Genomic DNA, 24,479 nt, shown 5'->3' with positions numbered 1-24,479 from the left:
GGGGCTCGATCCCAGGACCCTGGGATCAGGACCTGAGCCGAAGGCAAAGGCTTAACTGACTGAGCCACCCAGGCGGCACCCCTCTCCCCAAGTTTTTTTAAGATCCCACAAGAGGGGGTCTTTCTGCAGGCCAAAGTCTCAAACGTTCCATCAGAGAGCTCTACAGACGGGAGGTTCTGGGGGCACAGGGACCCGGGTGGGGAATTTATACAAAAGGTATCAGCAACGCGCCCCAGTGCAGTTCCTTACAGAGAGGCCGCTTGGAGGCAAACAGCTTAAGCAATGGAAGGTAGAAGGTCCCAGGCGGCGACCCCCTGGCTGACTACTGACAAGCCCTTCAGGTGACCCATCTCATAACATCCACGGGTGCCTGGTCCGCCCCGTCAGCTGAACATCAGACTCTCGATTCCAGCTCGGGTCATGTTCTCAGGGCCGTGAGATCGAGCCCCACACCGGGCTCTGCGCTGGGCGTGGCGTCTGCTGAAGGTTCTCTCCCTCCTTCTCACTGTACCACCCCTCCCCAAAACCCACAGGCCCTAACTGACCGTGGGCTACTTACAACCAGGCACAGTTACCAAGAAAGGGAGAATTCCAGATTTTGCCGCATCTCCTCATCTTCCCCGTTTAAAAGCAGGCCCCACCCACGGCCTCCCCGCAGACTGCCTCTCTGCCGCACTGTGCTCAGTAAACATGTCTCCTTTGTTCGGCCTCAGGCGAATGCTCCCACCACCCACCCCACAGCATCCATGTTCTCCCTCAACCCTCTGGACCTGGCACCCTGGGCCGGAGAAGGTGGGAGGCCAGCAGAGGTCTGAGCAGGAAGGGGGGTCTGAGGTCCCTGTGCAAGACTTGTCCTGGGGCTCAGTGACTCAGGCCTGGCCTGTTGCTCAAAGCACCACGTTTAATCTTGAAGGAGCACAGGTGGCTTCTTGCTTGGGTCAAGGGCCTACCGGGTGTTTCACAGTTAGATGGACCTCCCTGGTGGCACTTGATTCTGGGGCACCCAGATGCCTCCAGGAGATGGCAGCAGGCCCCCTGCCGGAAGATTCCAGGGCAAGGTGACATGTGCCATGAAGAGCTGAGTGCAGGACGCTGGCGGCCATGGGCACGGACAGGCCTACAGCCCTACCTAAGGATCTGGGAAGGCTTCTTAGAGGAGGTGACATGCAGAGACCTAAAGGATGAATCTGAGTTGGTCAGATTCAGTCCCAAGAAGCTCCTTCCAGGCAGGGCAAGGCAGGCCCTCGGGGCCCAAGCACTCTAGGGACAGACCATAGTCAGTGGGCTGCCATGGTCAGTGCCCCTGGCTCCCATATGCAAGGCACCTGGGTGGGTCACAGTCAGGGAGGCTGGCAGCCAGGTGGCCGCAGGAAGCCTGGCTGGAAAAAAGCCTAGGGGCTGGGTGTACTTGAGCAACGAGCAAACACTCCTCCACCCACGCCCTGCCCACAGCAGCACCCCTGCCCAGATCCTCGCCAGTTCTCACGGGCCGCTGTGCCCACAAACAGGGCAGCCTGAGACCCGGGGCTCTGCCACCATGCACCTGCCCACACACCTTTCTGGCAGCCCCAGGGCGAGGGAGCCTGCGATCTCCAGGCCTGAGCAAGCTTGCACACTTCCTGAAAACTGGATTCTTCTTTTAATTTCAAGTTTACGGCGGCCAAGAGAGCAGCACCAGCAGCTTCCAGGGGCCCCCTTGGGGCGTGGGCTCTGGCGCAGTTAAAATTGTGCCAAGCTCGTCTGTGGAGATGACGGTTCCTGCCTGGACCCCCAGGTGGCCCCGGGGTGGGGAGTCTACCTTCCCTTACAAGACCCCTCTCCCAGAGGACACGGGCCGCCGGGCCCACTCCTGATTCAAGGGCAGGGGCTGCGATGTGTCCTGTTCAACCGATGGGGAGCAGCGCGGCCTCGCACGGCTTCTCAGGTCGTTCTCACACCTGCACGCTCGTGAATGAATGCATCTGCACTTGAACCAAAGTGCAAAGCCCGCCGTGAACTCTACGTTTCAGCTCATCCCTTCAACCTCGCAGAGCTTCTGGGATTCCGCGTCCCCCCACCCGCCAGGGTTTTATCCACGGTGACACGGGTATAACGTCATACACAGCGGGGGCAGGGAAAGATGCACAGGCAGTCAGGGCCAAGCCCACAGCAGCTGTCGGGAGCCGTCCAGGGTCGCTGTGGCCCCACGACTTGAGGCCTGCGGGGAGGGTCTGGCCACTGTCCCTGGGGCCCCAGGCCACCACAGCTCAGACCCCACCGCCAGAACCTCCAGCAGCCCACAGAAGTCCAAGGGCAAAGACACAGCCCAGCCGCCCCAGAAAAAGGTTTGTGGCGTCCTCACCGGCGGCCGCCCTCAGACCTGCTCCCGGGGCCATGTCCCATCACAGTCACCCCCACAACCAACACCTTGCCCACCTCCACAGTTTTTCTAGAAACACGCAGTGAAGGACATTTTGCAAACAGAAAGAAGGAGACCGGGTCTGGGGGAAGCAGCAGGGCCGAACTTCAGATCCGGTCCCCGGAATCGCAGACTTGGCGCAGGCGGACAGCCCAGGCCTGGGTGCTGGAGACTTGACCGTGCTCCTGGCGGGAGGGGGCAGGCGGGCGGGTGCGGCGTTCACAACGATGGCTCCAGGCCCACACCCCGCTCTCCACCCTCCGCCCGACATCCCCAGGAAGGCAAGGCCGGCCTCCTGTGAAACGAGAGGCTGGATTGAAGTAGGTCCATGTCTAGATCCTTCCGTGATTTGCCATGAAAAGTTAAGTTTATAAATGCTTGTGAAGCACCGGGGGAATGGGCGATGACGCTCACTGGAAAGGTGGGATATGGAATGAATTTGTGGTATGGCCACTGTGTCCACTCACCATCCTGTATATAAATTCATACCAACTAGAAGAAACGGCCCACGTTAGCTGTGATTTCTCTGAATCGCAGGACAGGGGCTTAGATCTGTTTTTTTTTTTTTCTGCATTTTTCACATTCTTTACAACGAGCACCGAACGTACATAACCAGACCCAAAATACTCTGAAGAACATGCTTCTCCAGCCCAGGTGCCCAGCAGACCATAGCCTCACCCCAGAGGCCGGGCCCTGCCCTGGGCAGTGCCCTACTTTGGAGACAGGGGGTAAAACACGGCTGCAACCAAATTTCCCCAGCCCTGAGCACCTTGGAAATGTTGATTATTCGCACAGATAAGTCCCACACCTCCCTTCAAAGGAGCCTTTAAAAAAAAAAAACCAAAACAATACCAACTTGAAATTATATCTCCCTGCACTTTGCCGTGGGCAAGGCAGGTGCAGAGCAGATCTGGAAAATGCCCAGGGACACAGGCAGCTGAATCCACAGGATTCAGGATCCCACAACGTCACAAATCCCATTAAGAGCCCTGAAACCAGGCAAATTACCCCAAAGTGCCAGCATCACCCTGGCCTCCAGCATCCAGGCGGACAGGAGGCCACAGCCTGGAAATGCCCACTAGGCTCAAGGAAGGCCTTCGGCCCCATGTGAGGTGGTTTTTCTCCAGCAGCCCCTCTCTGCACGCTGCTCAGACAAGCTTTCTTCTGCGTGTCCCCCTGTCCCCACTCAGAGGACAGCGTGCTGTGCCCTGGAGGACTTTGGATGTTCTTCTGTGTGTATCAGTTTACCTTCGATGCTGGGCTGACGGTTCCTCAGGGCAGGACTCCCTAATAACCACTTCTGTATTTCAGTGCCAAACACAGCCCCTGGGCCGAGCGGAAGGGAGAGCGGCGAGCCGGCCCCCGTTTGTGTGTTACAGTGAGTAACTTGGCCTTGGCTCCACCCCGAAGTTGCTCATCTGCCGGATACCCTCCAAGTACAACATTCAGGGAGGTGACGGCATGACGGGAGCCGAGACAGACGGAACCTTCCAGAAGGTGGGCTTGGATGTGGGCCAGGAGGAGCGAAGTGCACAAGACAGGACCAGAATGGCCGGGCACGTGGGTGTCAGAGTCCAGACTCACCTGCAAGCAGTAGGCCAGTGACATTCTCAAGTCAGTCCTATCCATACACCTCTCCGGGTAAGTGCTAAAGCAGCGGAAAAAACCAGAATGAATCCCAAGTGCCCAGCAGGTCTGGACATACAGGTACCATGTCTGAGCTGTGCTTCTGCTCGGCCCCCTCCCACCGACCACCCACTGTGGGCGGGTGCAGCCTAGGCCATCCAGCTCACCCTACCTCTCCACGGTGCCTTCTAGAAGGACCTAGTGCTGAACAGCAGGGTGTCTGTGAAATAAGCAGTGCGTGCCCAGGAATGAAACACGACCAAAGCCTGCAAAATCGGGCCACGAAGGATGGTTTTAATAAAATGGAAGGATGTTTTCAATAAGTTATATTAAACAAGTTACGATGCAGTATGTAAAAAATAGTCTCATTATACTGAACTTTAATGAGACATGTATTTTCTGACATTCATGAGACTAGAAACTATAAGGCAGTGTGATCCAGGGCTACCCTGCCAGGCTAGGTGCTGTTGCTTCCAAAATTGCTCTCCCCCCAACACCCTTCCCTCCCATAAGCCCGCTAGGCCCACTCCCACCTCGGATCTGGCACCGGCTCTGCCTAGACCATCCTCCCTGGTGATGGTCCCCATACTTGGTCAAATATCTCTTCCTTTTACTTTTTTTTTTTAAGATTTTATTTACTTATTTGAGAGACAGAGAGCATGAGTAAGGTGAGGGGCAGAATGTGGGGGACAAGCAGAGTCCCCGCTGAACGTGGAACCTGACGCAGCCTCGACCCCACAATCCCAAGATCATGACCTGAGCCAAAACCAAGAGTCAGACGCTCAACCAACCACACTACCCAGGCACCCCTCAAATATCACACCTTCTTAATGAGGTCTGCCACCACTGACTTATCTCAAATTGTAAGCCCCTCCCTCCAGCACCCCCCACTCCCCATGACTCTGCTCAGCTCCTTCCCAACGCGATGGAATTTGCTCAATTATCACGTTGGTCCCCCTCCTAATCCCTGTCCTCAAGGCAGGATTTTGTTACTTTATGTTTCAGGAGTATCCCCAGAGCCAAAAACAGTGCCTGGCATATAGCAGGCATTCAATAGACACCTGTTGAATTCACCTGTCTATCTTCTATAACAAGAGAAGAAATAACAATAGCAAAATATTTAAATGTCAAAAGAAATTTAAATGTCGGGGTTTTTTCTTCTTCGTCTAGAGCAGGCATATTTCCCCTTAATGCGAGACCTGGGTATTTTCGGATGCTTTATCAGCTTTAAGAATGGATCTTTTTTTGTAAAGACAAGTTCTTTAAGGTATAATTTACATATACTAAAATTCACCCCTTTTAGGTACACAGTTCAGTGAGTTTTGACAAATGCACACAGTTGTATGGTCCCCGACATAACATTTTCAGCACAAGAACAGGATTTTTGAAAATTAGATATTAATAAGCAGTCACAGCTAATAGAAATATTTATCTTCTCTCCAACTACTCTCCTAATTATTTCACTAATTGGTGGTTTTGCAGCTGGTTCTTCTTTCTCTCCCCAGATACAAAAGAAGGGCAGAAAGGAAACCGTTTGCTGAGCGCCTGGTACGCACCAGGCACTGGCACGGAGACACCTTCCTGGGTCTCATTTTCTCCCGGAACCCTCCGAGGGAGGTGCTGCGTCCAGGCACAAGGGAGGAAACCACAGTCAGAGAGTGAACCCTCCCCCCAAGGTCACAGTCAGAGAGTGAACCAACCCCCCCAAGGTCACAGGGCTATGAAGAGGCTGAGGCTTCCCTCCATCAGGTGGATTCTGACCTTGGAAGTCACGTTCATCCCAGTAAACAATGGGGTCACTGTCAAAACTGTGAACGACAACGGGGCGGTTGCATCCCTGTCCGTTCTGCACCTGGTGAGACAGGCTTGCCTGCAGTTTCCTGCACGCTCTGAAACAGGGGGGCTGTGGATCCCATGCCCTCTGCCTGGTTTGCCTGCGTACTCCCTTCTTCACCCAGACGCCTCTGACACACAGCTCTGGGGACAAGCAAAGCCCCCAAAACCTCCCAGCCCCAGGACGAGCAGCCGAATGTCCAGGCAGGGCCTAGAGAATTCTACAGAGAACAAAGTGCTGCTGAATGAAAAAAAAAGGTTTTCACACAGTACCTAAGGAATGATCTCATGTACGAAATGCCATCTATAGGGCTACGTGGCTGCAGGGTTGTCCTCCTGGGGTAGGACAGGTACCAGAATGTGGTCTCTTAAGCCGGGATGATGGGTAGGACTTCTCCACCCACTGCCCCTGCCTTTTTGTTCTTGTAGGATTTCCTTCCCTAAAGACAGCTGACTAGGGAAGATCCCCCCTATTCCCCCGCCAAAGATCTCTGGGCCCAGATCCCTCCAGATCCTTCCAAAGAGCCTCTAGGCCCAGATCTCCCGAAGTCCACTCCTGTGTGGCCAGGCACGGACACAGACACCTCCCTGTCTGCCCACCCTTCCACTCAACACTTCAAGGCAACCTGTTCTGGGTGGTGAGCAGACCAACAAGGTCCTGTCCCATGGAGCTGCCACTCTGGTGAGGGGGGGGGGGGTTCAGGACGCCTCCTCTCTGCCCTCGGGCACAAGGCTCTGCCCGCCTCCCCTCTGCCCAGCTCCTCCCACTGTGGACCCTCAGCTAAGTCAGTTCCCAGGCCCTCCCAAGAGGTTCTTCCAAGAAGCCTTCTTGGATGTACACAGTCCAAAGCATTCTTTCCCGTTCCACCCAGCACTCAACACTGTGCTCCCGCCTCTACCTCAACTCTTGTCCCGTGCGTCGTCTTTGGATCGGACACCTGTGCCTGCCTCCCCGTGCGCTCCGAGAGGGCACCGCTGCTTTGAAGCCGTACCTCCCTCAGAGCCAGCGCACGCCTCCCGTCTGCATGGGCAGGTCCCAGAGGGCAGGGCAGACTTCTGTCCCTGCAGCCTGGCCTTCATACACATACGAGAAGCAGGTGCTCCCTGTTACAACCCTAAAGCCCCCGAGAATGGTGAGGTCAGGGGTCAACAGGCAACCCCCGAGGCAGGGGTGTGTATGAAGACAAACAAGGCCAGAAGGGAACACGCAGCCAGGAGCGGGGCCGGGGTGGGGGGGGGGGGGAGGCCACGATGGGTGACTTTTTTTGTCCTATATCTCGCCAACTTCCTGATGCGTGTTATGTATTGCATTACATAACTTTTCTAATTAAAGTAAGGCTTTTAGGCAGTCCAGTGCCTCCTGGGCTCTCATGTACTGCCCCACTGACCTCGAAGACAGGACCCAGTGAGTGAGGGGGATGATCTAGGACACCCTGAAGGAGGGAGGGGGGAGGGGGGTGGGGAGGAGGTGGCCTTGCCTACCCAGCCAGGTTGCCTCGAGCTCCTGGAAGAGCCGGTCAGGAGACTTGGGGACTTGAGGCCCTGTCCAGGCTGTGTTTGCTAGAGGCCCAAGGTGGAAAACACTGACCTAGAAGCTAAAATGTACACAAAGTCAATTCTGCAGGAGCCCAGGTGAGCGGGCGCTAAGGTGGGTCTGGCCTGTGAGTTCCGAAGGTTTGACCCAGACTGGGACAAAGGAGAGAGACCCCAAGCACAAGGCCAGGTGATCCAGAGTAAGGACACCACAGATCTCTGGGGAGGTGGCCAGGCCAGCCAGGGCTTCTAGCTTGCCCAAGGGCCCAGACATACCCAATCTGGAAGGCTTTCCTGGCTCCAGAAGGCTGAGGGCGGGCGGGGGAGAGGGCCGGCTTCTCAAGGCCAGTGGGGAATCTAGGCAGGAAGGGGCCTCAGGTCCTAGGGTGCCAACTCCAAGGTCCTCAAGTAACCTGGGACGAAGTCCCAGGACTTCCCATAAGAAGCAACACTGTGGTGTGACTCTGCGCCCTGAGCTGGGACACGAGGTGGCAAAAACGAAGGAACTCCCACCATCTCCGGAACCGAGAGACCTTATTTCTTTCCTTGGCTGACAAAACTCTGCAACATTAAAACCCCACCGACAGCAGGGCGTTCTTTGATGGTATCGTCTACACTGAGATCCGCTCCCACACCCAATCTCCCGTTTCTAGGAACGCTCCTGTCACTTGTCACTTTAGATCACTTTAAATTTTAATTTTTCTATTATCAGTCAGAGGATAAGGATGATACTTCCAGCCTCCACCCACCACATGTCTTATTCATGGAGAAGCGCCTCAGCGTGGGGCCGAGAGAACTTGCTGGGAGACCCCGTACTGCCCCTTCCTGGACAAGCCCCTCTGCCTGCAGCCTCAGTTTCCTCTCCTGCCTCCCCTTCCAGTCAGGGAATCTTGCCCACCTGTCCCTTACCCCGGGCCCATGGCCCACAGGCCCACAGGCCCACACGCTCACAGGCCATTGCCCTCAGCCACTCAGGGCCGCTGTCCTCACAGGCCCGGCCCGTGGCTGTTGCTCTGGGGAGGGACCTGTTCAGCATTCTTACTGGAAGGTCAGGTCAACGTGCAGGGCAGCAAGGCAGTGCTCCCTTTCTCGGGGCCCTGGAGCACTGCTCTGCTCACCAGGGAGGGCACCGAAGCGATGAAGAACAGGGAGGGGGTACCCAGGGGTCTTCCAGAGGCCGGGGGCGGGGGAAGCCCTCAAGCTCACCACCTTCTCCAGGACCAGCCTTGGCTTCCAGGCCAGGGAGCTGTGGGGCTCCGGCAGCCGCACTGGGGGCTCACAGGCAGCCAGCCTCCCCCATCCCGCCTCCCCTCCGTGGAACAGTGACTGGAACACAACAGGCGCTCGGTCATGGATGGAGGACATGGAGTGGACGCTCCACACACTTGAGTGGATTCCCAACGGCGCCCAAAGGAAGTGCCTCTCACGCAAGGTCTCCCCCGTCCTTAAGCGGCGTGGCCCACGGCCCTCCAGTGTGGCTCACACCAAGGAAACGCAGTGTTTCTGCTCCTCAGCCCCACAGGGGGATGAACAGAAGCAGAGATAAAGCAGACGTGAAATCGGGACCTCTGGTGACACTAGACGGGCACTGTCCGCTGTACCCCCACGTTCCAGCGGCGTGCTGCTGTGCTTTAACGTAAGAGGAAGACCCCCACGGGGTATCCATTATCTCTGAAGCTCGGGGCCAGAGGAACGGGCCTCTGAGGGAGAGAGAAAGGTCCCAAGACCCAGTTGTGACACGAGGAGGGGGCGGCTGGCCTGTGCCCCGAGGTCTCTGTGTCATCACCCATGAGTAGCTCTGTGGAAATTTCGTGACCAGGACCAGGACCAAACCCGGGCAACGGCGCCACAAGGGCAGCAAAGGGCCATGTCTGGAAGCCAGGTCCCTGTCCTCCACGGCACACCGCCATCTGTGGGTGGGCCAGGTCCCTGTCCTCCACGGCACACCGCCATCTGTGGGTGAGACAGCCCAGGCTCGGCAGGGGGGGACTTCCTGGGTGCCTCACCTGGCCACCTGGGGGGGTGAATGGAGCAGCCCTGCGGGGAAAGTGTGGAGCAGGGGGTGAGGAGGCCAAGCAGGCCACCCGGAAACGAAGGCTAGTGTCCACGGGCCATGGGAAGAAAATGTGGTCCCTCCAAGGTCCTCTCTCCCTGCTGGGGACCCTGGGGCTGAAGGCTGTGGGTCGGGCCTGCACCCCATAACATGTCCAATTCACTAACAGCCTCAGATAAGCCCTTCGCCATACAGATGGGGAGACTGAGAACCACAGAGAGGGAGGGCAGAAGCTTGTTGGGGGTCAGGATTAGAACCTGACCCTTCCTTGACAGGGTCGCCACCTGCAAGCCCGTCCTGACCCAGGAGCAGGGTGTCACTTGACAGAGGAAAGCACCCTTCCTCTCTCGCCGAGGGGGCTCTGGTGGTGTCTTTGTAGGTCACCACCCTGGGCAGGCTCCCGTGGTCTGCAAGGGGCCAGTGCCAGTGGTCGCCTCGTATCTGGAGCCCAACCCCCATGTCCAAGCATCCCAGGACAGCCTGTCCGAGGGCTCGCTCACTGTCACCCCTCTGCCCTCCATGGGGGACCATGCCTGGGGTCAGACACAACAACCCACCCCGAGGCCAGCACGTCTGACACTCCTTGGAGCCTCTTCCTGTCAGCACTGAACTAACCGCTCCTCACGGAGACGGTCCAGTTATGCACGAGGCCCTAGAGCGTCCACAGGTGCACACGAATGCGCGGAACAGGCCGGACACCCACCAGGTCGAAATCCCAACCCCCACCCCACCCCCAATTCCATGCATGTCCCTGTGGACACACAGGAACATGCACACATGCTGCCCCTCTCTCCTTTGCCACATGCCCCACCGGGCTGCAGCACTGCGGGCACCAGGTTCGTCGTCACCTCCAAGGGAAAGGAGGAATTCATGAAGGCAGGCCGCAATCTCCAGCAGGGGCCCCCACACCAGTGTTTCGCCCTACCTGGCTGGGCACAACGCCAAATCCAGTATCTGTGTACCTACCACCCCTCCCCCCACCTCCCCAGGGCCCAACCCCGGCGTTTGCGGAAGATAAGAGGACCAGGTATGCGTCTGCGCGTCCAGATAAGGTCCATATATAGAAGGAGAAAGTTGTTTTTTCCAGAATGTTAAGAAGCACATTTCAAGAAGGGAAAAGGTTTCAAGGACACACGGGGGGGCGGGGGGTGGCCTAATGAGGCCTGAGCCTTTTCCTTTTCTAAAACCGTAAGCCGAACTTCTCGAAGTCCAAGTAAATCTGGCCTGCCTGAGCTTACATTGCCTTTTAGCTCATGGCGTTTTCCCTGGTGGATCCAAACACAGCACATTCGTTATTATTTGATTAATAGGGAACAGTTTCCAAGAGACAAAATTGGCTTGCTTAGCCACCACCTCCTCCAACAAGGCCTGAGGGACCCCTCCGAGGGTTCCCGCCACACCAGGGCCCTATCTCCATCCCCCACCTGCTGTGGGCCACCCACCCCCACCCGCCCCAGGGCAGGGTAAGGGCCTGCAGTTCTGGAACTTGCTCCCACACCAGGCGGTGCTTATTGATGCCTGTCAGGTAGAGCTTAAATATAAAGTGACCAGGAGGCCCACAGGCATGCGCATCGAGAACCATGAACAGGTACACGCAACCAGAACCACCCACGGGCACACGCATCAAGAACCACCCATGGGCACGCGCATCAAGAGCCACCCATGGGCACGCGCATCAAGAGCCACCCACGGGCACGCGCATCTAGAACCATCCACGGGCACGTGCATCTAGAACCATTTATGGGCAGATGCATCTAGAACCATCCACAGGCATGTGCATCTAGAGCCATCCACGGGCACGTGCATCTAGAAATATCCATGAGCAGATGCATCTAGAACCATCCACAGGCACATGCATTCACCTGTTAAAATCACCACACACAAAAGCATATTTTTATGAACTCTCTGACTTTTGTCAGAGACCTGATTATCATTTCCTAGGGCGAGGCCACTTGTACTCACATAGCCCTGTGCCCAACACCAGGTGGGAACCATAGTGGGAGACGAAATCAGAGGCCAGGCCATCAGCCTGGATCTCTCCAAGTTTGACCTGAAGCATACATCACCCCAGAGCAAGACAGGCCAGGCTGACTCCCTCAAGTCAACAGCAAAGGTGGGGTGGAGAGAACAACCACTCTGGGGCTTGGGAAGGGGGCGGGAGCAGCAAGAGAGGGCTGCCAACTGGCTTTCTGGAAGGCTCTCCCTTCAGGAGTTCGTTAGGAAAGCTCCCTGCTCTCCAGAAGTAGCAGGGGTAGGAGGTGCACTGGGGTTGAAACCCGCTTCCTGCTGACTGTTCCCACCTCTCTGTAGCAGCAGGCAGCTCCAGACTCACAACCTGGCCCGGGGCCCGGCTCCACAGAAAACCCAAATGCGAGCACAGGGTAAGTGGCTGCCCTCACCCGGCCCCCAGCCTCCTGGTCCTGCAACCACCCAGCACCTGGACAGCAGAAAGGCAGGTGCCCACCAGGGCCGGGAAGGGCATCTGAGATACCGGGAGCCTGGGAAAACCCCAAGAAAATTTCCCAGGGGCTTGAGAGAAGAGCAAAGTGAGCCCCCGAGGAAACATACCCCTAAAAGGCCAGATGGGGCATGGCGATCCGGCACAGGCATTGCATGACTTTCCTGGGCAGAAGAAACACTCCCTCCCTCCGGCCCCACAGAGCCGGGGAGAGCTCCCTCACTGCGGCCACCCCAAAGGGGCATCTTCGGCGGGACTGGGCTGGCCGTGCTTTGGGCAGATTCTGCCACTGGATCAGGCACCAAGTGCACTGATCAGGCGGTGGCGGTGTCCAGTGCCAGCCGTCCCCCAGTCTGGGGGAAAGCATGGGCCACCGCCAGCTCGGGGGACGTGCTTTTGGGAAAATCTGGTCATGACAGCATCCCTCTGCCATGTCTCCCGACTCAGGATAGATGTTGGCTAAGAAAATGAAGCCAGTTGTGGCAATGACTTCCAACAGATACAATCAAATGATCTATTCCTGGATTCTGCAAGTACTGAAATGTAATTCAATTCCTGAAATGTCATTTGGAGTTGCTGGTGCGGGTGGCAGAGCAGCCCAGTAAACACACCACCGTTCAAGCCCAAACACACGCACCGACCTTGAGCCTTGGTGCCCGGAGCTGCGTGGGAGGCCGGCTCCCGAGGAAGCCAGAGCCAGCAGGCCCTAAGGAACAGTGGTCCCCGGGAGGAGACAAAGCCACAAAGAAGTGCTCACGATGCCGCAGGAGATGTGCCGCAGGAGAGACACTGAGGACCCACACTGAGCACAAGGAAAGGGGGCTCAGCGCATCCGGGGGAGTCAGGGGGCTCTCCAGCCACACCACAGCTGTCCCCAAAGCTCCACTGACCAGCTGATAGGAGGGGACCCGCCCTTGGGAGCTCTGGTCCAATAAATGTGGATACACATTGGTCATGCATGCACATGCACACACTGGCATGGATGTGTGCACAAACACACATGCACACTCATTTACATGCACACACATAGATGTGCGCCCCCATATACAGGGACATACACATATGCACACTGACATGCCTGTTGGAGATACAGGCACAAGTGCACATACACACACAGGTCTGCATGCCCTTGCATACATGGGCAAACACACGCGTGTGACACAGACACATGCACACATACACACCCCACGTGCATGGGCACATATGTACATACCGGCATGCGTGAGAGACAGACATATGAGCACATATGCACACACAAGCATGTGCACATAAGTGCATGCCCCCAAGTACACAGGCACATACATACAGTGGCACACACGTGTGGCATGAAGACACATGAACTCACATGCACACACATACACGCATGCCCCACAGGAGCATACAGACATGCGCGTGGACATGCAGACACAGGTGTACATCCCACACATGAGCACACGTGCTGACATGCATGCTGGCACTCGGACACGCACGAGCGTGCACACGAGCATGTACACCAACATGCATATATGCCCGCTGGCAACAGAGACACACATGTGTGCATGCACACACACCTGTGCACAGAGATGCCCACATGGACACATATGTACACACACAGTCCCACAGTAGAGAGGGCAAGGACCAGATGAGGCGCAGGGATCCCACACGGCACCAGCTCATGAGGGGCAGAGGGCTGCCCCGGCGCCCCGGCCACACCCCCACCCAGCACGGATCCACCGGGAGCTTCAGGTGGAGAGGGCGTCCGCTGGCATTTTGACACATTTATGCTGGGAAGCTGAAAATGGACATCAGAACTTGCAAAACTACTCTTCTGCTTTACTGGTTTCTTTCTGAAGTTTATGAATTTTCATTAAGAGAGATATTAAAATTTTTGCTCAAATCATGACAACAAAGTACCCCCTGAGAACCGCATCTGTCTCCGCCCGCCCTGCCTAGATTAAGTATCTCACACAACACGTGCCGCACATGCAGGGACCAGCTTCTCCTTAAGTCCTTGGCAGTTGACTATAAACTAGAGGAGCAACCAGAAGTTTCTAGACAGACTCCTCTCCTGTGGACTCCCCATGGCAACGCAGGGGCCTCTCAGCACGGGCGGGGTCGGCACCCTCCGTGTGGCTCCCAGCACCCCTTGCTGGGCCGAACACCCCTCCTCACACACGGGGGGAGCCGGTGTCTTCCCTGCCACTGGCTGCCCCCACAGGAAAGTCCCAGACTGGTGCAGCCCCGAAAACAAGGGCACTGTATGAGATACACTTGGGGGCCCTGGGCCTCCCCCAACATCGTCCATCTGACAGCCAAACGGCAGTGCAGTCTCGGGGTGCTGAGTTCTCCCTGTGCCACTGCTGGGAGCCGAGATCCTCACGGTGGTGTCCACATCAGGGGGTGGAAATCAGGACAGCAGCCCGTGGGGGAGCCCGTGGCAGGCAAGGCAGGCATTGGAAGCTTCCAGAAGTTGACACCCAAGACCTGAGGTGACAGAATGGGACTGTGGGTGGGCTGGGGAGGAGCACACCAGGACGTGCCAAAGCCACGAGTTCAGCATGGGTGCTTCCCCTGGTCCTGGACCAGGAAGTGCTCTCGGGAAACCAGCCCTGAAAGCGAACAGGGAGACTGTGCTATTTGTGGGAGCCGAGCAGAGAGCTCCTCGGGTACACAAAGCGTCCCTCCCCGGTCCACATTCAGTCTGCTTGAGCTCAGGGGGAGGGCCTCTGGGGACACAGGGTGGGGACGCACGTCCAGCCAAGGAGGTCCTTCTACAGGAAGGATGCTATTCCAGAAACCAGAAGACCTGGGGCTGGTCCAGACCAGCAGCTCAGGACTCTCATACTCTGCCTTCTGGGAGCCCTTCTGGGAGGCGAGTACCAGAGGCCACTTGGATGAGTGGGAGCCTGAGGGACGATGGGGTGACCTGTAAAGCCTGGTGTCTGTCAGCTGTCCTTACGACACTCTCTGCAGCTGGGGAGGGAGGTGAAGACTATGGGGCCAGGCAGATGAACCATCCAGATCAGGTGGGAAGAGAAGCAATGGCTCCCAGCTGCAAGCCCCAAAAATGGTCATCTCTGAGGAAGACCTGCCTGTCCCTCCCCAGGCCGACATCAGCTCCCCGCCTCCTGCATAGACTCTGGGCAGAAGCCCCACCCGTGCACCTCGGGGCTGGACGGTGCACTGATTTCCAAGCACATCCCCAGAGTCAGGGCTCAGTCGGTGGCAAACAGCCCCCCCACCCCAGACGCGCGCACACACACACACACACGCGCACGGGCCTGGGGCAGGTGCACAGAAGGTGGGGTCGCCCGCAGAGACAGCCAGGAGCCCACTGTTCTAGAACATCACAGGAGAGGCGCAACAGCAGGGACAGGGAACCTGAGTTCTAGCTCCAAGACATCCGTTTCCTCCCCTATAAACCATGTCGATGACCAAGTTCCGGGGCACGGGGACAGCCCTGCCCACGACTGCCTCTGGGGGCTGGGTCTGCACATGTGCAGGCAAAGGGGCCACAGGTCCCTTGCATCCAGCTCCCCAGGACTCGCGGTATTTCCAGGCCAGTGGTCAGAGGGGACAGGACACACCCACCCAGTGACACCAGGGTGACCTCATCATGGGCCCAGGCCCCAGCTATGAAAGGACAAGCAGTGGGAAGTCATGAGGGAGGTGAAGCAGACCGTCTCCTTCAAACAGCCCCTCCTTTAAGGGGGAGCTGCACCTGCTGGAGGGACAGCAGCGAGAGGAGAGAGTTCAGAACGTTCCAGGCAGGAGGAGACTCCTTGGCAAGAAGTCAAGGAAGGGAAGGGAAGTTTCTCGAAAACCAGCCAACAGGAAAGGGAGCATTTCCTTCTGATAATCCGTGGACAGCCGGGAGGGTGCCTCCCGTGGGACTTATGGGCTCTGTCTCCCCAGGGTCCCCTGCCCCCGCCCCTTGCACACACATCCTCCTAGCTTCTGGCTCCCTGGAAACCCCTGTCCAGGTCCCGGCCGCTTCTCCCTGCATCCACAGCCACACCCGCTAGCTGAGCAGGTCCCCCATGGCTGTGTCCGGCTCGCTGGGCCCTCCTCATCTCTTGGGGAAAACCGCCACGGGAGGGGAGCCCGGGTTGAAAAGCAGCCAGCAGGGCTACCCCAAGCAGGATCCTCCCTCTGGGTACCCCCGGAGCCTGAGCCCTGCAGCAAAGGCAAAAAGGACACCATTACCCAGTATCACTGTAGGCTCTTCCCACACTGCGGCCTCTTCCCCACTCCCAGAGGCCCCCGCTCCTCCAGGAGGCCCCTGTCAATCCTGGCCAGGCCGCTTCCCGGCAGCAGGGACGTCCCCCAGCCCAGGGGCCTCCACCCCACTCCACGCCCTAAATCCCACCTGCCCTCCCCAAACTGCTGGCCAGACCCAGTAAAGGCCACTGCTCGCTGGGCACGGAACACTTTCTCCACATTAGGTGACCAGACCTAAAATGGGAGGTGTGGCAGATCCACCTTTCAGACCAGAAACCCAAGGCTTGGGGACGGCAAGCAGCTCCCTGGAGGTCAGGCAGCCCACGGACGCTGGCTCCAGATCCGGGCTCCAGGCCGAGGAGTTCACACCAGGGGTGACCTTGGGGCCCACTTAACCCGCAGCTGCCTCGTCCAGCCCTGGAGATCCTGATCAGTAGGACTGGGAGGAACCCGGGAGTCTACACACCAGCCCGCCAGCTGCCTGGTGGGTCCGACGGAGGGCGGGCCACACCATTCAGAAACATAAAGACGCCCCACACCTGTCACTGAAGTGGAATGCCGTAAGGAGAGCTCGGACACCTGACGATGCGCCGGCACATCCTAAAAGGTCCCTTCTAGCAGCTTCTACAAACAGCCAAAAAAAGTCCCACGTGTCTCTCCAGCACCATCCAAGGCTCGGGGGAACAGGAACGGGGCTGCCGGGGCACAAACCTCCAGCCCCCCACCCTGCGAGGGCGCATGGCTTGCTTCACACCGCGGAATTCTCCAGAGTCAGAAATGCTCCCTGCCACGGTGTCGCAGTGACCTCAGAAGACCAGCTTTAGGAGAAATCTGTTTCTCATGGCTCTGCTAGGCACTGCCTTTATAAAAAATTAAAAAATCTTCTCATCTTCCAGTCAACTTCAGAAAAAAAAAATAAAGTTAGACACAGGTTGGGATAGATAGAGAATGGGGGCAGTGTCACTCCGGGAAATCCACTTTCCCCCTCTGAGCCTGGGAGTCTCTGTTCCAGAATAATACGACCGCATCTTTTCTAATGCAGGTGCAAAAGCCACCACTGAAACCAGTCCCGGTGCTGGGCACTTCTCTCTGGCACAGGACCACGAGGGGCTGCAGCTTTGCCCGTGAGAGGCCCTCCGTGCCGTCCGCACAGCCTCCAGGACTGCCTCCCTCCTCTCCCGCCACCGCAGACACGGGATCCGGTTCTGCAGATAAGCGCCCGGGGCTGCCGTGTCCCTCGTCGGGCTGCCAACGGGCAGAACGTTACATCAGGTCACGGTGAAGGCCTCGGCCGCCCTCCATCCCCATGGCCCACCTCTCTTTCCTGAAGGAACAAAGATCATCTAAAGAAGGAAACAGACAAGCAGAAACGGTCCTCCCATTCTCCCCACTGCTGGATGCTCCGTCCCTCACACGCCCCGGAATGCCCCTCCGCAAACCCCTGAGAACTCTAGCTTGACCTCTCTGGGAAGCAGGACCCAGAGCCATCCGGAGCTCGGCCTGCTGACATGCCACCCACCCTAGGATGCCTCGCTTCCTCACTTGACGGCCGACCTGCCCGCCACACACCAGCCAAGGGCTCCTCCCACCTGCCTGGGTCCCAGCCCACAGCTGCCACCCTCTCTGTCTCCACCGCCACTCGAGCACCGCCTGCTCCCACCAATCCCGCAATTGTACCTGCTCACCTCCATAATGCTAGCATACAGTAGGTGCTCAATAAAGACTCATTGGTTGAGCAACTCAGATTCAGTGGGGCAGAGTCAAGCGGAAGCAGCCCTAGGCCCCTTCTCCAGCACTCGCTAGCTGTGTGACCCTGAGTACCTTCCTTACCCTCTCTGAGCTTCTGTGTCCCTGTTATGGTTGAGAGGGTAACTCCAGCTGATACCATGAGACTCAAATTACCTAAAGTATAGGAAGGCAATTGGCAAGCTTTCCAGGGCTACAGAAATGTTACCAATGTTATTATGAAAAGACATCAGCACCATAAGAGAGACTCTAACCTGCCAATGTACCAAAGTAATCGCTGCAAAATGGAGAGCTTTAAACACAACGGTAAGCACTGTGTGCACAGCTTAGGGAATCAGTTTAAAATAACCGGCAAATCATTCATCTCAGGTTCCCAAACACGATGGTTTCACAGCACCGACGAGGAGGCACAACAAACGTCCAGGGAGCCGGGACTGGTCAAGGACTTTGGTTAGAGATTCTGTCTTCTGATAAATTGAAGCCAAGTAGGGTAACTGATTCAAATTTCAGAGAGCCATGATAGTGTCCTGGGGTGACCCTACACAGCGGGCTCACCCATCCTCAGGTAGTGTTCTAGAAATAGGGCCCCCCGACCAACAGGCTGGACGGGGAGCTCTCTGAGAGCGGGGCCCACATCCAGCCACCTCGCTCCCATGTGTCGTCAGAGCTCCGCAAACGCGGGGCACATGCCAGGAGCCCTGACATCTCTACTGAGGGAGGCTGAGGGACAAGAGATGAAAATGCAATTAAGAAAGTTCAAAAGGATGGGGCGCCTGGGTGGCTCAGTGGGTTAAGCCTCTGCCTTCGGCTCAGGTCATGATCTCAGGGTCCTGGGATCGAACCCCGCATTGGGCTCTCTGCACAGCAGGGAGCCTGCGTCCCCCTCTCTTTGCCTACTTGTGATCTCTGTCTGTTGAATAAATAAAGAAAAAATCTTAACAAAAAAAAAAGTAAGTTCAAAAGGAGAGAGAGAGAAGGGAGGAAGGAGGAAGAGGAGAGGGAGAAGGCAGGAGAGGGACAACGGATGGAGGGAGGAGGGCGACAACCCCAAGAATTCTTCTGGAATGTGCACAGGCCTCCTCTCTCGCACTGCGAAGACGGCTGGTCTCCCCTCACATAGGATTTGTTTTCCAATGGAAGTCTAGTGAAAGGATTGTTGTATTTTGGGTTTTGGTCTCCACTGTCCGTTGTTCATAGCTGAGCACTCAGTAACTATGTGAAAGTCTCTCGTGTAATGGGACAGCCAAAGCCCTTGGCTCACGGGTCCGGCTCACACGTGCTGGGTGTCTGGGGAACTCAGTCTCCTGGGGGAGGCTTCCTAAGCCCGAATGCCCTCCCTGTTTGGCACCCTCACCCCAGGGGCTCCTAGGGCAGCAGCTCCCTGCAGCCCCTTCCAGGGACACGCCCTCCATACCCTCCAACCCACCGCAGGGAGTCAGGGCCGCTCCCCCAGCCCCATGCCTCCTCCATCAATGTGCCTTTCAGGGGTATGACCGCTCTCTCAAGACTGGGGGCCCTTGCCAGTATCCCACACCCCACAGCACGAGACCTGTGGACTGTCAGGTGACGGATGAACGGACAGAGGGAGAAATTAAAGGAGGCACTGATCGGCCCAGGAGGCAAACTCACAGGTGATAAGGAAGTGGGTAAGAGGCAAGTTTAGGGGCTCCCGGGCCTGGTGAAGACGGCAGAGTTAACCCAGCCTTCTCTGAAAAGTGTCCATTAATGCATCAGTAAATATGGAGCTAAAACTGCCCACCACTACTGGGGGTACTGGCCTCCAGGAAAGGGGGCACCTTACTCAGAGTGGAGAGGAGCTGGCCTGACCATCCACCCACCAGGCAGCGGCGTGAGGGTCAGGGTCAGGATCACGGGAGGCCGGGAATCAAGGGCTGTGGTTTCTCTGGGGTTGGAGGGTGAGGCCCCAGCCACCCAAAAGGGCCTGGAAGGTGGGGGTCGGGGCTCATGGTCTAGAACCTTCCTTCCACGGCCGCAGAGCTATAGGGGAGAGGCTCTATCTACCTGGGCAGAGGGCCGGAGAGACAAGGCCCCATGGCTTGGTGGCTCCCCAAGAAGCAGAGAGCAGAAAAGTCCCCCGTGCCCACTCGAGGACTTGCTGCTGCCACGCAGGCCATCAGGATGGCGGAATGGAGAGACAGCAACCAAGCCTCCTGGTTTCAGTTTCTCAGCCACGGCTCTGCAACACCGTGCTTCCATCCTGAGGGCTGCCTGGAGTCCCTCGCTGGCCAGTCTGCATCCCTGCATCCCTGCTGCTGACCGGTCGTCATCCGGGTCACCTGGCATTTCCAGAGACCGTATTTCCAAAGGCTCTCTAGATGGTTATGGCCGCGCTTCACCCCTGCTTTTCTCTTCATACTTTCTACTTAAAAAAATGGGGCTCGGGACGCCTGGGTGGCTCAGTCAGTTGGGCATCTGCCTTCAGCTCAGGTCATGATATCGGGGTCCTGGGATCGAGTCCCACATCAGGCTCCTTGCTCAGCGGGGAGCCTGCTTCTCCCTCTGCCTGCCTCTCTCTCTGACAGATAAATGGATAATATCTTTAAAAAGGAGGGGGTGCTCAACCCAGCAATCCCGACACCCAGACATCACATCTGTCCCTCATTTATAAAGTGGGACCAGAGGCATTGCGATCAGGGACACATGTAGCCAGAAACTGGAGCCAAACCCTCTTCTTTCTTACAGCAAATCCCCGGGGCCCCAGAGAAAGGCTGTGCTCATCAGAGCTGCACACAGCAAAGCCGCGTTTGAAACGTGGAAGGAAGCGGGCTCAGGGGAAGAGAACGGGCAGGGGCTATGGCCCCAAATCACAGCCATGTTTCCCCCCGAGGGGCAGAAGCTCTCGGGGGTGCAGACCTGGGGAGGCGTAGCCATGCCCCCCTCCGCCACCTTCCACTGTCTCGCTCCCGGCAAACGCAACACCACGCTTTCTCTGCCTAAAGACGAGGGCACCGTTTCCTACAGGAAGACAGCTCTGTCGTTATCACCGGTGGGGAGGGGACTGTGTGGAGGAGAAAAACACCGTTTCTTGGTTTTCTTCTCTCCACTGCAGGCGGGCAAATGTCAGGAGGAAATATCACTGTCCTGCAGACACCTCTCGGGGAGGGAAGGTCACGATGTTTAAAAGAACCTGCTGGTTCGGAGGCGGGTCCCCATCTAGAGTGATCCAATAAAGAGGCAAGAGGCACCTGCGCTCTTCCTAGCACACTCCTTGGAGGAAACACATCGCGAGCGACGGTGTGAAACCGATCAGGGCAGAACCGCGCAGCGCGGAGCCTCCTTCCCGCATCCACCCGCGGGCGTCCGCTGCACCTGTGGCAGCTTCCTGGCCACGACAGCCCCGCAGAAGGTGCGAGACTCAGCCTCCTGGCACAGCTCACGCCCCCAAGGAAGAAGTAAGACAAGCTAGCGCTGCCACGTAATAAGGAAAATGCACGTCCGAGGAGGAGCCTGGGCGAGACCAGGAGTCATGAATTCCATGCCCTGGCCCTCACCTGCCAAAAGCTCTCCCTCGTCTCCTCCTCCACCCCCCACCCCCCGCTGCCCGGACTCCTGTGCTCCCAGCACACCGCCTCTGGCCCCCTCCCTGGTCCTCTGGACGCAGGTCCCTGAACAGACGGCCTGGGAACACCAGAGCAGGTGCTCACCCAAGAGTCAAGAGATCACTCTTTTAGGGGCACCTGGGTGGCTCAGTGGGTTAAGCCGCTGCCTTCGGCTCAGGTCATGATCTCAGGGTCCTGGGATCGAGTCCCGCATCGGGCTCTCTGCTCAGCAGGGAGCCTGCTTCCTCCTCTCTCTCTGCCTGCCTCTCTGCCTACTTGTGATCTCTCTCTGTCAAATAAATAAATAAAATCTTTAAAAAAAAAAAAAAAAGAGATCACTCTTTTAAACAGCTTTGCAAAGAAGGTTATGTGAGGGTTTGTGGGATGGAAGCAGGGCCGGTGCAAGATCCGAACGTGGTCAGGCCGGAGGAGTGCCCAGGGAGAGGCCCGCACAGGGGCAGGGCAGGGCAGGAGCTGGACCTAGGGGAGGTGGGCGGCTGAGACCTGGGGGAAAGCCAGGGCCACGGGGCCCAGGACCCCATGGGAGAGCCCTGAACAAAGGTGAGGGTTTTACCATATACCCACCGCTCACTTTGTACCACCAACCCCGGGGTGCCCTTTCCTGATGGCCATGCCCCAGGGTGGTGTGGATAGAGGGCACAGACCGACTATGGCACCAGACGGAGCTGCGTCCCAGTCCTACCTTTACAGCTCGGCCCAGCCACTTCGCCTTTCCGGCTGCCTACAGGATGAAGGGGACTGTGTGCGTGATGCCACATCGGGCACCTGGCACAGAGCAGTGCTGCCGCTGCCCCCCGCTGTCCTGGCCTGCCCCTCCCTGCCTCAAACTTCTCGGCTGTCCTTTGAGGCCTAATTCAAGCCCCCCCCACCAGGTCCTCCCAAGCTAGAAGGGGTATCCCACGATGAACTTAGGCGCTGTGTGTCTTTAGGAAAGTTACCTAACTTTGCTGGGCGTCAATTTATGTATAATGAAACAAAGACAGTAAGACCTGCCTCGGAAGGTCACTGCTGGAATCAGAAGAGCAAATGAAGGAAGGAATAAACAAGTAAGGAGAGGAAAGGGCCTGGCGCGGAGCGAGCATGTGACAGGACTGAGCAGCGACGTCAGGACTGAGCCCCTCGAGGGCTGGGGAACACAGACCTGGGCCCATGTCAAGGACAGGCACGAGGCATGGTCTCCTCCCCAGCTCCTTTCACAGCATTTGGGGCAGGATGGACGCTCCGTGACGCAGATGGCCGGGGTTGGGGGGGGATCTCCACGCACGCGTGTTGTCACTGCCCCTGCCGGGGAGTGGAGAACGGATTTCCCAAGCCCGAGGAAGCCCGGAACGCTGGAGCTGGTGCCTCCGTCTGGCCAGGGGAGGCCCACGCAGGAGGGAGGGCGGTGGAGGGCGACCCGGCTCCTCAGGGAGGGGGAGAGCCCAGCCCTGCACCTGGGAGACGCTGTGCCTTCCCAGATGTGAGGCAGGGGCTCTGAGGATCCCAAGCCAGGGGGCCTGACCCCGAAGGGTGCTTCCCGAGGGCAGAGAAAGGCCAGGTGGGGGTGGACTCAGGGCAGGGCCCAACCTCCCTCTCCCTCCTCCTGCTCTCTCGCTGTCTCTGCACCTCCCGCACCCCAGCCCCGCATCCCTTCCTCCTCCTCCGTCCCCCGTTAAGTGGAGAGCAGCGCAGGCCCTCCGCTGTGACCGTGCAGTTGGGCGTCACGCAGAACGTCTTCAGGCTGCTTCTCTCGCCAGTTATAAACAAGCATGTTTTGCCGAAAGGCCAACATCATCCCACTCCGTGCAGTTGCTGAGGTAAATTACTGGTTTGTGACTAACGTTCCTGGGGAAGAGAACGCACTCTCCGAGACCGCGCGGCACCTCAGCCAGGGGCTCCTCTCGTCAAATAAGAGAAAACAGGTACCGATTTCCTGGACCCTCAGAGCAAGCCCCCCCCCCCACACACACACATGGAGCCAAAGGAAACTTGCATAAGGTCATTATTTATCTACTTAGAAAAAATGCGTACATCTAACCAGAGTTTAATGCTCCCGGGCCTTTGCAGAACTCGCTTCTCCATCTCCCTGGGAGGGAAGCACATAACAAAGGAGGTCAAGCCCTAATCGATTTTCCCAGCCAGCCGTGGGGTGTTTCTCCACAAATTTACACAGTTGCAGACAGTCTCCAGGAAGAGCTGTCAGGACAAAACACTCAGTGTTGCTCTCCACTTCCTTTTCAGTGACCAGTTAATGCTGTGACTCTCCCGCAAACTCCTATGCACCCTTCAATGCCCAATCAAAGTGCCCTCCCTCTTGGCTGCTACCGCCCGCCTCAAGAAGGTGTCCCACCACTGCTCCCCCCCGGCTTTCAGAAGGCCAGTGCAGGGCCCATCTATCTTCTGACCTCCCACGAGCCGGTGAGCTACAGGGGCACAACGACACTGTCTTCCCCACCGTGTGCTCCAGAGCACCTCTCCAGATAGGCCTGGTTCGTGGAGGAGGTTCAGAGGGCTTGACAGGTGAAGGAGCTGGAGGCGAGAAGAGCAGTTTGCAAAACTAAGGTCACGTCACAAGTTTCACACTAGGCCCATGCACAGGGCTGCACCTTTAGGATCAGAAGCCCTCGGAAGTCTAGGTCACTTGTATGATAAGCCTCCATCCCTGCTCCCCACCCCGGAGCTATGCAAGAACCCAGAGAAAGGCAGAAAGAAGGTCTGAGTAGTCAGAAGCCCGACCCTGCCTTGACAGTGCGGGGCCTCAGAGTGTGAGGCTGGTGTCGCCTGGCGAGCTGGCAGCCTCAGTTTACTCCTCCGTGCAAGGATGACACTGATGCCTCCAAGCCCCCTTGGCAAGGGAACCTGTAAGGTGCCAGGAGGAGGTAACAGCATTAACTGTTATCTGATCCAGCATTAACTTGGCAAAGTCAGCCTCGGTTTGCACCCCGAATTTCTGAGATCTGTTTGCGGGAGCTGTGGAGGGGAGGGACCACTTACAGTGCAGGGGAGAATGAAGACACTGAGGCTCCCAAGAGGTCTGTAACCGCCTGGCAGTAGAAGGCACTCAGGAAACAC

The 24,479-nt window shown here is 57.4% G+C and overlaps 1 protein-coding gene across 5 annotated transcripts in view; it reads right to left on the bottom strand.

The window, feature by feature from the left end:
• HPCAL1 (hippocalcin like 1) overlaps positions 1-24,479 on the bottom strand; it is a 109,664-nt gene that overhangs the window by 40,690 nt on the left and 44,495 nt on the right. For 2 of the 5 annotated variants that reach the window (XM_082745503.1, XM_082745502.1), the window contains exon 2: positions 24,402-24,479. The exons of 2 other annotated variants lie outside the window; for them this stretch is intronic. The gene's annotated coding sequence lies outside the window, so the exon portion shown is untranslated. Of the gene's footprint in view, positions 1-3,982; positions 4,047-4,196; positions 4,286-24,401 lie in introns of those variants that run through there. One more of the 5 variants, XM_082745507.1, reaches the window with a different exon arrangement.

This window comes from Mustela nivalis, assembly GCF_964662115.1.
Source record: "Mustela nivalis genome assembly, chromosome: 8".
Classification (NCBI taxonomy): domain Eukaryota; kingdom Metazoa; phylum Chordata; class Mammalia; order Carnivora; family Mustelidae; genus Mustela; species Mustela nivalis.
The sequence above is the reverse complement of the archived record's forward strand: the minus strand, read 5'-3'. Positions and strand labels throughout refer to the sequence as shown.